The sequence below is a fragment of the Canis aureus genome, chromosome 7 (assembly GCF_053574225.1).
Source record: "Canis aureus isolate CA01 chromosome 7, VMU_Caureus_v.1.0, whole genome shotgun sequence".
In the NCBI taxonomy this organism is placed as follows: Eukaryota; Metazoa; Chordata; class Mammalia; order Carnivora; family Canidae; genus Canis; species Canis aureus.
In genome coordinates this window covers 14,815,310-14,831,514 of record NC_135617.1, presented here as the reverse complement: position 1 = coordinate 14,831,514, position 16,205 = coordinate 14,815,310, and the positions used below count along the sequence as shown (strand labels likewise).

The following is a 16,205-nucleotide window of genomic DNA, read 5'->3' as shown; positions in this document are numbered from 1 at the left end:
GAACTCGAGCTCACGGAAGGCTCCCGGCGGCCGGGGGCTCTCGCGAGACTTGCGTCCCGGTTCCGGCCTGGAGCTCGGGGGCTGTTGTCCGCAAGCCACGTCCGGTCGCTGAGGGAGGAGGACGCGTGGGCCGCGTTGGGGTTTTTGTTCCTTCATCTTACAGGCCTCCCCTGTGGCGCCTCGTGAAAGTGTAAGATTTCCTGGCTTCGCTTCTTTCTCCTGCTATTGAGAAGACGGATGAAGATCATTTTGTCCTCAAGGACCTGTCAGAACCTGCCTGCCGCAGCCTGAATACGTCCTCAACCGGGTCCTTTTGGGCCGGAATGCAAACTTTTAGGGAGGCGGTGCTTTGCGGTTGCCAGAGACGGCCCGGTTTGCAGAACTGTGGAAAACATTTTTCCTTCATTCCATACGTATGTATGTGTATTCACCTCTAAGTACCAAATAGAAACAGCCAAAAATGCAATGATTTAATTTTCTTAAAAGATTTTATTTACTCATGAGAGACACACACAGAGAGAGGCAGAGACACAGGCAGAGGGAGAAGCAGGCTCCACGCAGGGAGCCCGACGTGGGACTCGACCCCGGGACCCCGGGGTCACGCCCTGGGCTGAAGGCAGGCCCTGAACCGCTGAGCCCGCCGGGGCTGCCCACAATAATTTAATTTTACAAGGTAAAATCACCTGTATTTCCCACTTTTATTATCACTGTGACATTGTATTTATTGTAAAAGTTACCCTTCTAAATAATCGGGTACGCCTGAAAGCTGTCCCTAGCAGGCCAGTGTGCTGAGCGGCCTACGTTACAGCTAAGTGAAGTAAGAGAAAGACAAATAGCATGTGATTTTATTCATGCGCAATTTAAGAAACTAAACAAATGGAGAAAGAAGAAAGAGGCAAAAAAACAAAAAAAAACAAAACCCATAATCTTAAATACAGAGAACAAACTGGTGGTTGCCAGAGAGGAGGCGGGTGGGAGTGAAAAAGATGAAGAGGATCAAGAGTACACGTACCCGTGATCAGCGTTGAGTAATTGCCACGGAGCCAGGAGCCAGGAGCCAGGAGCCAGGATGGTTCCGAGGCAAGGATATACGAAGACAGACTCAGAGCGGGCAGCCCGGGTGGCTCAGCGGTTTAGCGCCGCCTTTGGCCCAGGGCGTGACCCTGGAGACCCGGGATCGAATCCCACGTCAGGCTCCCTGCATGGAGCCTGCTTCTCCCTCTGCCTCTCTCTCTTTCCTCTCTGTGTATTCTCATGAATAAATAAATGAAATCTTAAAAAAAAAAAAAAAAAAAACAAAACTCGGAGGCTCACTGAATTTCAGTGTGGGGTTCCAAGGCCCGAGAACCCTCCACTGGAGGGGAGGCTTTGTCTCATCCAGCTTTTATTGAGAGAGCTAGCAGATTAGCTATAGGAATGATTAACCTTGGGAAACAGAAAAACACGTTCACTTCAAAGGGTGAATGAATTGTCCCTCACAATGCTTTTTTGCAGTCCTGCCATATGAGGTGTAAGGAGGCTATTAACTAACTCCTGGAGGAGCAAGTGGAAAAGCTGTCTCTGGAGAACAATGTGGTCAGGAGCCAGCGTGCTGGCTCAGGGCCTCCCCTAACCGCGGTGTGCTGAGGGTAACTAGATGCAGGGCTCAGGTAAGCTCCGCGGCAGCTTACCCACAAGCAACGTAGAGAATTACTGAATCCGTCTATTGTACATCTGAAACGAATATAACCCTATATGTTAATTATACTGGAATCAAAAAATTAAAAAGATAAAATTAGAAAAAATTTTTTAATAAAAAGACTTTATTTTTCACTTTGTGGGTGGAGACCAATTAGGATGTAGTGACATTGTGAGTCTGATAAGCATTTTCCCCGAAGGAACTAAAATACCAGGTATGTCAGAAACAGCAAGTATTATAACAGTATTATCTTAAAATTTTGATTCACATATATGCCTATGTATATGCACATATAATGTGCACATGTAATTACCATAAAGTCTGACTTGGATCACAATCACCTCCATGGTGGTTTACTCAGAATTTCAAGGATCTAGCATACTTATATCTTTCAGCTATTGCATCTTGGCTCTGGGCCTCTAGGCTTGAACCAGAAACATTACAATCACTTCCTCTCATACCTATTGACCAGAATAGGCCCATGACTCCCAACCTCACTACAAGGGAGGCTGAGAAATGTAGGGGAACATGTAGTATGTTTGAACAGTATTGTCTGCTACCCTGCAGATAACAATAAAAAAAAAAAAGTTTGAGAAGTGGTAACTTAAAAAATACTAGGCCAGGGCACCTGGGTGTCTCACTTAAGCTTGTGCCTTTGGCTCCAGTCATGGTCCCGGGGTCCTGTAATCCAGGACCAACAATGGGGTTGGGTTGGACAGGGAGCCCAACATGGGCCTGGATTACAGGACCCCGGGACCATGACTGGAGCCATGTTCAGCGAGGAGCCTGTTTCTCCCTCTGCTTGCTGTTCCCCATGCTTGTGCAGGTTCTCTCTCTCTTTTTCTCAAATAAATGAATAAAATCTTTTTTTTTTTTTTCAGATTTTATTTATTTATTCATGAGAGACACAGAGAGAGAAAGAGAGAGAGGCAGGCTCCACACAGGGAGCCCAATGCAGGACTCAGTCCCGGGGCTCCAGGAACACACCCTGGGCAGAAGGCAGGCGCTAAACCACTGAGCCACCCAGGGAACCCAAAATGAATAAAATCTTAAAAAACAAAAAAAAACAAACAGGCTATAGGCTACTTCACAGAGGCTCAGAGTTACTTCAACTCTGAGGTTTTTAGCAGTTCAGTATCTTTAAGAAGACAAGGACACTGCAACAAATTAATATTGTTAAATGTTTTGTTCTATGTGCCCCTATTATACTTTGTTTCTACTACTAGGGTAGCATTGTTTCATGTCTAAGTCTCCACTCTTCTTCCCTACCAAACTGAACTCCTTCATCTGTGTACCTCTTTTTGTTCAAGGCATAACACATGGTAGGCACAGAAGACACTGGTATTTGAAACTGAGGTATAAATGGGCAAGGTGCTTAAAGAGAAAATATGTAGTGTTATAAACACAGAGTTAGGTGTAAAAGGAACATGTAGAATGTAAAATAGAGATAAAACAAGTGGCTGAGGCCTTGGAGATTCAGGTCCCTTTCTTCTGTGAACTCTTTTAGGCAATTTACCACAAATGTCACATAGAAATTCTTTCCACATTTCTGCAACCTGGTTTCTGCTACCCAACCAGAACTCCACATAGCCAGCAGCTCCAGTGCTCCCTGTGGCTGTGTAAGTCAGGGACTGAATGAAGCTCAGTCTTCGTTAGCTTCAGGGCAAATCATCTCTGAGGGTACCCTGTAAATGTAGGTTGAATTGAACTGACTTGAACCAAAAGCTAACTTAATTTAAGGATTTCTGTGGTGGGATAGAGCAATTTATCAAAGCTCTTAAAATGCCTGGAAATCCCAGTTTACCTGGATGCAAGAGATAATGAGCCATATAGATTTGCTTAGTTTTACTGATAGTTTTTTTAAACTTTTCTTTATAATTTTAGTATTGTTTCTCAGTCCTCACTACTCACTTTATCACCTACTTAATTACTTAAGAAAATCAATCAGTCCTGTCCCTTCTAATTTTTGACTTATACATTTCAAATAGAGATACAATCAATAAATTCTTTTTTTTTTTTTTTTTTTTTACAGATTTGTATTTACTTATTCATGAGATACACACAGAGGCAGAGACATAGGCAGAGGGAGAAGCAGGCTCCATGCAGGGAGACCGATGTGGGACTCGATCCCAGGACCCGGGGATCACACCCTGGGCTGAAGGCAGGCACTAAACCGCTGAGCCACCCAGGCGTCCCACAATCAATAAATTCTTGATGCTAGTATTGATTCTCCTGTGATTTAAAAAACATATTTATCCTTTTTCCTACAGTGCCTTCTCCAGAAGTATGAATGCTATTTCTCAAAAACTAGAGCCTATAAATATAGTGGCTTTATCAAGCTCACTTAGCTGGCTAATGGCAAAACAGCAAGAGTCTAGTTCTTCAGATTCCCAAAACAATGAGCTTTTCACCCAACAATACAGTTTTAATAAAACTATAATGACTGGGATGCCTGGGTGTCTGCCTTCGGCTCAGGGCACAATACTGGAGTTCCTGGACGGAGTCCCACATGGGGCTCCCTGCAGGGTGCCTGCTTCTCCCTCTGCCTCTTTCTGTGTGTCTCTCATGAGTGAATAATAAAATATTTTAAAAATAAGATAAATAAAACTATCATGACTAAGGTACTGTAAACACATTATTTCAGGTTTGTAGAAGTTTCTCTTCCTAAGCACTTGTATTGGTGACCACTCATTACTTTTAATTAAATTATTATTGTAATTTGCTTTGGTACTAATAGGCTTTATTATGAAAATATCCTTTCCTCTATTTAGTCATTCACTGTGCTTCCCTTTATTTTAATTCCTGGAAACAGATTTGTGGAAGATGAGTAAACCTCTAACTTATGGTAAAACACATACAGTTAATAACTCAGTCTCTAAGTTAGACTGATCAAGGTCAGGTAATAGCTCTGCCACTTACTAGTTGTATAACTTAGCTCAGACTGCTGTAACAGAATACCACACACTGGGTGGCTTCAACAACATACATTTATTTCTCAGTTCTGGAGGCTGCAAAGTCCAAGATCAAGGTGCCAGCAGATTTGATTCCTGGAGAGAACTGTCTTCCTGGATTGCCGTTGGGTATCTTCATGGGGCAGAGAGAGACAGAGAATAAGGATACTAATCCTATCATCAGGGCCTCACCTTTATGATTTCATCTAAACCTAATTAACTCCCAAAGGCTCCCCCTCTAAATACCCCTGCGGGTATCAGAACTTCCACATATGAATTCACATTCAGTCTATGTGAATAACCTTGGTCAAACTACTTAATCACTCTGAACCTCAGTTTCTTCATCTGTAAAATAGGGATAATCATAGTTCCCAACTCACAGAGTTCTGGTGAGCTATAAATGAATCTTAAATTGGAATAGTGCCTAGAAAATGTAAGAGCTCGATAATTCTTACATTTTACTTATTTTTACTTTTAGCTTCCATTGTATAAAACAAGTTTAGATTCTACAATCTGGACTATAAAGAACTCTTTTCAGAGGTAAGGAAAATAGTGCTATCTTGGTACAAAGATGTACTCTGCCTCTTAATACTAGTCCTTGACACTTTTAACAACTGCACTCCACAGAGAATAATAATAAAATATGTTGATTTATAATGTGCCAGTTTATTTATGCCATTAGGTGTTTGTTTTGCCCTGTATACCTCTAGGTTTGGAATCTCCAAATTTTTTAGGGATTCCAGAATTCACTCTGGTTTCAGGTCTCTAGGATGGCCTTTGAGAGAAGACAATGTGTATCTTAAGAAACCTGAGAGCCAGAGGCTAGTATCCTTATTGTATGAAGATTCCCAGGACCAAAAAAATGGGCCCCCCGAAAAAGGATTTTATTTATTTGAGAGAGAGAAAGAGAGCAGGTGTGGGGAGAGGGAGGAGACTTCTTACTGAGCAGAGAGCCTGACATGGGGCTCCATCCCAGGACTCTGGGATTGTGACCTGAGCCAAAGGCAGATGCTTAACCAACTTAGCCACCTAGGTGCCCTGAATGGCCCATTTTTAAGAAGATTCCCCAGAACAGAAAAAAGTCCAAATAATTGGTGATTGGCCTTCAGTCCAGGCAAGGGGATTCATTTGGGGAAGCCTATCAGGATTATGATTGCAACTAAAAGTTAACAGGTAATTATGTCATTTTGTTTAAACAAGAAAAAAAAAAAAGGAAAATTTGTGGAATATATAAATGGAAGTCAGAATGGTTAAATTGACAGAGTGTCTCTATGAGTTTCTCATTGCTGCTATAACAAATTACTATAAACAGTGGCTTAAAACAACACATTTTTTTTTTCATCTTATAATTCTAAGGTCCTAAATGAATCGGTCTCACTGAGCGAAAATCAAGATGTCAGCAGGGCTGTGTTCCTTTCTAAAATCTAGAGGAGAATCTGTTTTCTTGCCTTTTCCAATTTTCGGGGCTGCCCACATTCCTTGGTTCATGGCCCCTTTCTTTTTTTTTTTTTTTTTTTAAGATTTTATTTATTTATTCATGAGAGACACACACACACACACACACACACAGGCAGACGGAGAAGCAGACTCCATGCAGGGAACCTGAACTCGGTCCTGGGACTCCAGGATCAAGCCCTGGGCCAAAGGCAGGCGCTAAACCACCCAGGATCCCTCCCTTTCATTTGCAAAGCTAATAATGCCAACTAATTCTCACGAACCAGAACTCTCACATTCACCTCTCTTTTTTTTTAATTTTTATTTATTTATGATAGTCACAGAGAGAGAGAGATAGAGAGATCGCCTCTCTTTTCTATACTTAAAGCTTGTGCTTATTATATTGGACCCACCTGAATAATCTAGAATAGTCCGTTTAAATTCAACCAATTAGCAACCTTAACTCCATCTGCAGACTTAACTCCCTTTTGCCATTTAACATATTCACAGGTTCTGGGTATTAAGATTTGGACATCTTTGGATGGGGGTGGGTGTATTATTCTGACTTCAGCACCTTCGGTGGCTCTGGCTCACAGACTTAAGTATCTAAGCTCTTCAGCAGGTAAATTCTTAGAAGTGGATACATCTGAGTGTTGTAACTTGCTAGCACTAACTGCAGCTAGCTCCTCTTGATCTAAAGATTTTATTTATTTATTCATGACAGACAGAGATGGAGTGAGGAAGAGACATAGGCAGAGGGAGAAGCAGGCTCCTCACAGGGAGCCTGATGTGGGACTCAATCCCGGGACCACACCCTGAGTCAAAGGCAGACGCTCAACCACTGGGCCAGCCAGGTGTTCCAGCTTCTTTTGATCTAAATTGTATACCTATCAAGAAATCTTCCAATAGTAATTTGGCTTTTCACATGGATTTGCCTATAGAAATACAATGCTCTTAGAAGTAAACAAAAATACCTGATAAATTTGGCAACTATTGTCCACATAAACCAATACATTTATACTTGGTTTTTAATATATGAACTTCACTGGGGATGATTATTGTGTGTTCACACCTAAGAGATGATCTAGATGATCTAAACCTAGCTGGCAGCTCAGGTTTCTGAGTCTGCACGAATGAAAGACAGATTCCCAAACCCTGTGGAAGTCCAAATGCCTTAGTGGCCTTTCCAAATGATCAAATATGACTTTAATATACTCTTTCTCTTCAAACCCAAATGCAGAATGGATCTTATCATCTGGCTATGGACTGGATGCTCTCTTCTATTACATCCTTAATCCCTGCAACACTGGCCAATTCCCTTCCCTCTTTCATTCACTTTTATTTCACATCTATATATTTTAATTAGACTCTTGGTTACTAAGGTTACTTCCAGAAATTTACAGTTCACTCTAAAGATATGATTGACACTAGAATTGTATCTAGAAAACTGTCGAAAATTGAGGCGTATTTCTCTGTTTTCTGTTTTCTTGTCCCCAACTGGCCTATATAGTCTCCCCACTATGTGTCTGCTTCATCGTTTCTGCTCATTATAACTTTAGTTTGTATGTTCTTCAGCTTTTGTCTACATCATAAACTTTCTTTTTTTAAAGATTATTTATTTATTTATTCATGAGAGAGGCAGAGACATAGGCAGAGGAAGAAGCAGGCTCCTTGTGGGGAGCCTGATGCGGGACTCAATCCCAGGACCCCAGGATCACGACCTGAGCCAAAGGCAGATGCTCAACCACTGAGCAACCCAGGCCCTACATCATAAACTTTCAACATCAGTTCCACTTTACTTCATTTTCTACTTATTTCTTCTGTTTGCCTGTTTGTTTACATAGATAAAGGTCATACACACAAGCAAGATATAGCCTTGATTAGATTGACCATGATTGGCTTAGAGTGGTGATTCTTAACCATGACTATACCTTAGAATTGCTTGGGTTGCTTCTACAACATTCCATTTCTCAAACTCTAACCCCAGACCAAATGAGCAAACACACCTATATAGTATTCATATTCCTGTGTGCTTATTTATGTTTGAGCAAGGAGAAAAATAGGAATATACATCAAGGCATTAAAATGATAATGGGATTAATGGGAAAGAGAACAGGGCCACTGCTAGGGTGTGGGGTTTAGGCAAAAAATTTTGTGGGGTTCTCTCTCTATAAACGTTCTGATTAAAAAACGTACTCCACTGGAACCTATAAGGCTAAAAACAAAAAGAACTGTATGTAAACACTGTACTCTGGGGATCCCTGGGTGGCTCAGTGGTTTAGTGCCTGCCTTCGACCCAGGGCATGATCCTGGAGCCCCGGGATCGAATCCCACATCAGACTCCCTGCATGGAACCTGCTTCTCCCTCTGCCGTGTCTCTGCCTCTCTCTCTCTCTGTCTCTCTCTCTGTCTCTCATGAATAAATAAATAAAATATTTAAAAAATCACTGTACTCTTGTTTGTACATCTGTTTCTCACAGGAGTATAGATTAACAATTTTGAACTTGTTTTACATGCATGCTGAGGTTGAATGCATAAGTAAATGGATAGTACATAATGGGAACCAGGTTTCTCACTGTCAGAGAAAGAAGTTACAAATCATCAAGTGAAGAAAGATAGAATGAACTCTCTGGTAACGAATTAGAATCAGAGATTACAGAATTAGCTCTGCTCATGTATATACACAGATAGGTATGGAGTAGGTATACATAAGTTTGCATACGTGTATTAGTATATATATGCTAAAATGTATATATTAAAACATATATGTTTATAAAACATATTATGTGCTGAGAGGAGTTGGAAGCACTTATACCCAATTGTAATGAGCATACTCACACCCAAATCTTGGCTTGTAAATACCACTCTCCAATAAAAGGAACCCAGGATCCTTGAAGAAATGGGTAATTTTAAGACTGAGTAGAGAAAATACAAGGTGGTTCTGACACATAATACCAGCGAGGAAGGAAAGTAGTCCCAAAACAAAAAATTGGGATTATGTCAGAAGAACACAGGAGTCAACCTGAAAGAGACCCCAATAGCCTAAACTGAAACAATGTGAGCAAAAACAACAAAATAATGTGGGATTATAACCCACGTAACAAAATACAAACACTTGAATCAATACTGATATATAATTGAATAAATAGATAAAAAGAGGTAAGACTTTTTTAATGAAGAATTCCAAACAACATATGTAAATATCATTCCCACCATGAGATGGAACTTAATTCCTCTCCCCTTCAGTATGAGCTGAACTTTGTCTTGCTTCCAAAGAATGGATTATGGAAAGAGAAAAATAGTGACTTTATAATGGAGATACCCAGCAAACACTACTTTAACTAAATGATTAAAATTGACAACAGCAGTGATAAATCATGTTGATAGTATATATTCCTGACATAACATTATGAGAAGAGCACTTTGCCTCTGTGGTTTTCCTTCCAAAGGCCCATAACCCCAAATTGGTCATGAGAAAAGCATCAGACCCAAATTGAGAACCTTTCTATGGAATGCCTGGCTAGTATTCTTCAAGATGTCAGAGTCTTCAAAAACAAGGAAAGACTGATAAATTATCACTGACCAGAGAGAACTAGGGAGGCTCTATGACTAAAAATAATGTGATATTCTGGGTGGGATCCTGGAATAGAAAAAGAGTATTAGTGGGAAAAATCTGAATAAAGTGTGGAATTTAGTTAATAATAATGTACCAATATTAACCTCTTAATTTTGACAAATGTACCATAGTTACATGAGTTGCTAATATTAGGGAGAGAGAACTGGGTAAAGGATATACAGAAACTTTTTGTACTATCTTTGCAATTTTTCTGTAAATTAAAATTATTCTAAAAAGATTTATTGTAAAAACTATATATACTCTAAATTACAGGGCCCTGAAGCATGGGCTAGAGCAATATTTCCCTTGACTAAGAGCAGTGCCAGCTCCCATTTGCCTTGCATGTGGTTGGTTGAGGCATGAGCATGTGGTGATCCTGGCCAATGCAGTAGAGGAAAAATCTACTGAGAGCTCCTGGACAAGGTCTTAAACTGTAGTATTTGGAAGGGGAAAAAAATCAGTCTCTTTTCTGCTGCTGCTGATTATTATTTTCTGTATGTTGGTGGTTCTTAACTGGGGGTTATTCTGACCTTTGTGGGCCATTTGGGATTGTCTGAAGACATTTTTCCTTGTCACAGCTGTGGGTAGGGCACCCTAGGCATCTGTTGGGTAGAGGCCAGGGATGTTGCTAAACATTCTACAATGTTTAGCATGTTCAGGACATCCTCCCCACATCAGTGACTTATGCAGCCCCAATAGTGCCAAGGTTGAAAAACATTATCATATTTTCTTTTCTTCTTTTCTCTCTTTCTGGTGTGATAGGAGGAGGGATATCAAGAAATATAGCACATAATGAAAGCCTTCAAATGGTCATATGGGACTATTTATTTAACTAGAGGTGATTAGTGGCAACACTGGAGGCAAAAGAATCAGGTACCCATGGTCCGTAAGGTAATTGCCTTGGATAAGCTGACTTAAAAGTTTAATTTGGAAGCCATGGTTCAGTCAAGCTGCAATAGAAAATACTTGACTTTGGTGAGTTATTGCTCTAATGCTATCTCTCCTTACAAATGATAAATATAATAATGATTGGAAACACTTTTATTATGAGTTTTCTTTTAAATTCACATTGTTGATTACAGAAATCCTTATTCAGTTGTTGGGTGATCAATTCTTGATCTTCTATCTATGTGAAATCGAATTCAGCCACCTGAAACATCACTATATTTAAAATTTTTACACGTACATATTTTATTTAGTCCTCTTGGCAAACCTATTAAGTAGATATTATGCTCTTTTTATGGATAACAAAGCTTGACCTGAAAGATTAAGTGAGGAGCCAGGTCTACATATATAGTATGGTGGAGCCAGGATGAAAACCAATCTGTGTATCTGGAGTGTGTATGACTTCTGTGTCATATTGATACTGCTAAGAAGTAATAAACTAGTTATGTGTCAACACTGAATATATTAGGGGCCAGCAAATATCACATTCCCAAAGGCCCTTGCACTTTAAGTAGGCATTTAATTACTAGCAACCCCTCAATGAATATGTATTGATTACACTTTTTAAAAATGCACTTAATGGCATGAAGAGTTAAGCATCAGGCCAAGAGACCAACAAGAGCTCTTCAGTGAACCAATCACAGAGCTTTGGGCAAATTACTTAATTTATCTGAGACTCAGTTTTAAATTCAGAATGACAATACCTGCTGGGCCTACTTTGCAATATTGGGACCATTTACTGGGAAGTTCTTTGGAAAATGTGATTTGTTCAATAACTGAAAGGTTTTGCAGTCTCAAATTCAAAGAATCCCATTAGGTAGGGAACCACTCTTTTGGAAAAAACAGCTCAGCCCAGCTACATAGACTTGATTATGGTATAAACCTACCTCAACATCCCACCACAAGTCTGGCTAATATTTCATTCTTTCACTGGATCCTACTTCCCTGAACCCGTTTTTCTATCTTTTTCACTTGATTCCATCACCACTCCATCCAAACTAATAAACTTCTTTTTCAAAGTCCTTTTCTGGAGCTGAAGAAAAGGAAGTATGTGTCCAGAGGTTAGACTCTCAGAGGAATTCTGGACAAGAAATTTCTTTTTTTTTTTTAATAAATTTATTTTTTATTGGTGTTCAATTTACCAACATACAGAATAACACCCAGTGCTCATCCCGTCAAGTGCCCCCCTCAGTGCCTCTCACCCATTCACCCCCACCTCCCGCCCTCCTCCCCTTCCACCACCCCTATAGTTCGTTTCCCAGAGTTAGGAGTTGGACAAGAAATTTCTGTCTTTTTTTTCTTACCTCAGGCTGTCATTAATCATATTTCATATTTTCTCTATCATATTTTAACATCTCAAAAAATCCTTCTGGCTGGGGACAGACTGCCCTTATCAGGGCTAGCCAATTTGTAGAGATTACAAAGGGTCTAGCTCAGAGCATGCCTGTGACATGCAAACTAACAAATCCAGAGCCATACCTTCATGACCTTGCCCTTATACCCCAGGAGGTAATATTCCTCTGTCCATCATCCCACGGCCAAGAGCCAGGCAACTAGGAACCACCAATATAGCCCCAAACCCAAGGAAATTATTCAAACTACTCAGTCTTAAACTGTTCACCCTGCCCTGTCTTACCTTTCCCAGAGGACCCCAAATAGAGAATCTTCCTAAACATACTGATTGCTCCTGCCTTTGCTTCCTGACCCAAACCTGGTGTTCCTCTGGTGGGCTTGTGTGGTGAGCTATGCCTCTTGTTTGCAGCGGAACTTTGAGTAACATTAATTTTCTTTCAATAGCATTGACCTCTGTGTCATTAGTCACCTTTACAATAAGATCTAGGCACAGAACACAGGCCCAGCAGATCTTTTCAAAGCCAGAAGCTAAGGTAGCTTAAAAAGGAAGTGGAGTCACTAGTATTACCAAGACTTCCACTTCACGGTCAGATTCCAGGGCGAGGGCGTACTTACTTCATGATTCTAATTCCCTTAATGATCAGTCCTTGATCTAGGTTAGAATAGTAAAGAATTCATATGCTTAAATACAGTTTCTTTGTAAGAAGGGAACACGGGACATAGTGTTAACCAACCCAACCCCTGTTCTTTTTGTTTTCAGTCCTTGCACTGAACTCTTCTCATTCCCTTTCTTCACCTTATTTATTGTCTTTGTCTTAATGTCATGAGAGCAGAATGGCAGATTATTTTTTTAAGATTTTATTTATTTATTCATGGGAGACAGACACACACACACACACACAGAGAGAGAGAGAGAGAGGCAGAGACACAGGCAGAGGGAGAAGCAGTCTCCATGTAGGAAGCCCGATGTGGGACTCGATCCCGGGACTCCAGGATCATGCCCTGGACCGAAAGGCAGGTGCTAAACCGCTGAGGCACCCAGGGATCCCAGAATGGTAGATTACATTTAGACCTTAAAGACAGACTTATTTCTCTAGTATATATAATATCCTGACCATTTTATTCCATTCAGAATGTTATAACAAAATATCATGCACTAGGGTGGCCTAATAACAGTAAACATTTATTTCTCACAGTTCTAGAGGCTGAGAAGTCCAAGATCATGACCCAGACGGATATCTGGTGAGACCCTACTTCCTTGGTTCACAGAGGGCAGCTTGTCTTTTCCTTGAATCCTCACATGGCAGAAGGGGAAGGGATCTCTCTAGGGACTCTTAGAAGACCATTAATCCCATCAATGAGGGGGCCATTCTCATGACCTAAGCACCTCCTTAAGATCTCACCTTCTGGGATCCCTGGGTGGCGCAGCGGTTTAGCGCCTGCCTTTGGCCCAGGGCGCGATCCTGGAGACCCAGGATCGAATCCCACGTCAGGCTCCTGGTGCATGAAGCCTGCTTCTCCCTCTGCCTATGTCTCTGCCTCTCTCTCTCACTGTGTGCCTATCATAAATAAATAAAATTAAAAAAAAAAAAAAGATCTCACCTTCTAATACCATCACACTGAGCATTACTTTTTTTAAAAGATTATTTATTTATTCATGAGAGACACAGAGACAGAGGCAGAGGGAGAAACAGGCTCCATGCAGGGAGCTTGATGTGGGACTTGATCCTGGGACTCTAGGATCACTCCCTGGGCAGGAGCTTAACTGCTGAGCCACCCAGGCGTCCCTGGGCAGTAGGTTTCAACATATTAATTTTGGGAGAACACAAACATTCAGACCAAAGCATCTTTTAAAAAATTTTTTTAGAGATTTTATTTTTCATTTGAGACAGAGAGACAGCATGAGTGGGGAGGAGGGGGAGAGGGAGAAGCAGACTCCCCCCTGAGCCAAGAACCCTATGTGGTACCCCATCCTTGACCAGAGATCTTGACCTGAGCTGAAGGCAGACAGCTTAACCATCTCAACCACCCAGGCACCCAGACCAGGGGATTTGATACCATAAGAAAATAGGTAATCTGCCCACAGAACACAGAGCTGATCACTGCAGGAGATCCCTCCTGTCATCTCTTACTTTATTCCCTTCCCCCTGCAGACACAAGAAAGAGGGAGGTGATGGTTCTAGTTCTATCCCCCTGACCCTGTTTTCCTTTCTTATCCTTTTTGAGGTGACCTGTGGAAAGGTGGCCAAGTGGTGCCATCATCTTTCCTACAGCTGTTCTTGATACATGATTCTGCATTCCCTCAACTAACTGTAAATGGAAGCGCGTGAGGTCAGATGCCTGGCCAGTGTGGTTCCAGTCGGTATGGGTGCCGGGCACGCAATGAGCACTCCACCAACACTCGTTAAATGAATGAGCCATTATCTTACTGCGAGTTTCTGTGCGCTGGTTACAGCTCCAAGAGCTGACAAGAGGGAAGTAAACCCTACGCTGCGCTTCCTTGGGAGGCTGGCCCTGGGGAACAAAAGCAGTCGCGTAGTACTCTGCCCAGCAGAGGGAACCCCCTCCCGGCGGAAACGGGCGGGGCGGCGCTGGGTGGCCTGCGCGTCTGCCGGCTCCGTGGCGTTCACGCTCCTCCGGCTCCCGCAGCGCCCACCGATCCGCAGCGCCGGCAGCAGGCCCGGGAGAGGCTTACCCGCCAGATGATTCCTCCGGACCGGCTCGCCCGGGGCGTTGCGCTCTGGCTTCCAGACGCCTCCCGGTGCTCCGGGGTTCGGCGGCACACACCTGTCGACCGCGTGGGCCCAGCTGCGGCTCAGTCCCGCCAGGACTCCGGGGAGCGGTGCCCTCCCCCGCCTCCACCAGGCTGCGGACCAGATCAGCAGCGGGGCCTCCAAGAAAAACTAACCGAAACCGGCAAATGCACCCCTAAGTTCTTCCCCGCGACCTCACCCACTTCGCTCTGCGGATGGGGCGAGGACTCGGCTTTGAAGCCGGAGGCAGGGCCTGAAGCGCAGCGTCGGGGGCGGCCGGGGCCCTGCGCGGTCCTGCGCTGCTTCCTGCAGGTCCCCTCGCTGGGTGCTGCAGTGACCTTCGGGAGGTGCTGCAGCTTCCCTCCGGAGGGGAGAACCGAGGCTGTGGCGCTTCCTCTCCAAGCCTCAGGATTTATTTATTTTATTTTATTTTTAAGACTTGATTTATTTAGAGCAGCCCGGGTGGCTCAGCGGTTTAGCACCGCCTTCGCCCAGGATGTGATCCTGGAGTCCCGGGATCGAGTTCCACGTCGGACTCCCTGCATGGAGCCTGCTCCTCCCTCCGCCTGTGTCTCTGCCTCTCTCTCTCTCTCTCTCTCTCACGCTCTCGCTCTCGCTCTCACTTATTTATACATGAGAGACACACAGAAAGGGGCAGAGACACAGGCCGAAGGAGAAGCAGACTCCCCACAGGGAGCTTGATGCAGGACTCGATTCCAGGACCCGGGGATCGCGACACGAGCGGAAGGCAGATGGTCAAGCGCTGAGCCACCCAGGTGCTCAAAGCCTCAGATTTTAGCTGGAGCCAGAGAAACCCGCCTGTCCAGAGGCCCAGCGTCACGGCGAAATTCCAGAGAACTTGAAGTTCTTGGATCTTACCCGGTGAATGCTAGGGGAGACCCCAGGACGGCGCGGGGCTGGCAGGGGAGGCGGTGCGTGAGTCTCCTTTCTGAGCCAGCTTTTGCAGACCTGCCGGGGCTCAGAAGCCCAGGGAACCTACTATCTTTTACTTAAGGGTTCTGAAGCCCCATTACCCATGTCTGACGTCTCCAAACACGACCAACGCTAACGTGACTGTGTGGCGAATTCGGGGGTGGGACTGGGGGGGGGGGTGGAGATGGGATTAGCCAAGGAGAAATTAGGGCAAGCGAAGGAAAAAGTAATTTCTCACTAGGTTTATTGCCTCTGCACTTGTGTCTCTGTCACTCGTGTTTTACCTAAGGATAGTGTTAGACTTTACCAGCTATGTCAACTTGACAATTTCAACATTTCAACAAAAGTTTCCTAAAGAAAAAAAGCCCTCCTTCTTGATAAGCATGAGTTCTTGTTTGTGTTTCATAACAGACAGAATAATATTGTGCACCACGGACACAGGAAACCGATCACTATCTTTTACAGTCACAGTCATGGATTTTCTGTATCTATCCTTAGGATGGAGTAATTAAATTGACTGCAGGTTTTTTTTTTTTTTTTCC

The 16,205-nt window shown here is 43.0% G+C and overlaps 1 long non-coding RNA gene across 1 annotated transcript; it reads left to right on the top strand.

The window, feature by feature from the left end:
* The first annotated feature begins 3 nt into the window (after positions 1 to 3).
* LOC144317081 (uncharacterized) lies at positions 4 to 14,394 on the top strand. The gene is made up of 4 exons (XR_013382960.1): positions 4 to 1,649; positions 5,108 to 5,169; positions 13,174 to 13,219; positions 14,204 to 14,394. It is a non-coding gene; the product is annotated as an uncharacterized LOC144317081 (long non-coding RNA).
* The last annotated feature ends 1,811 nt before the right edge of the window (positions 14,395 to 16,205 follow it).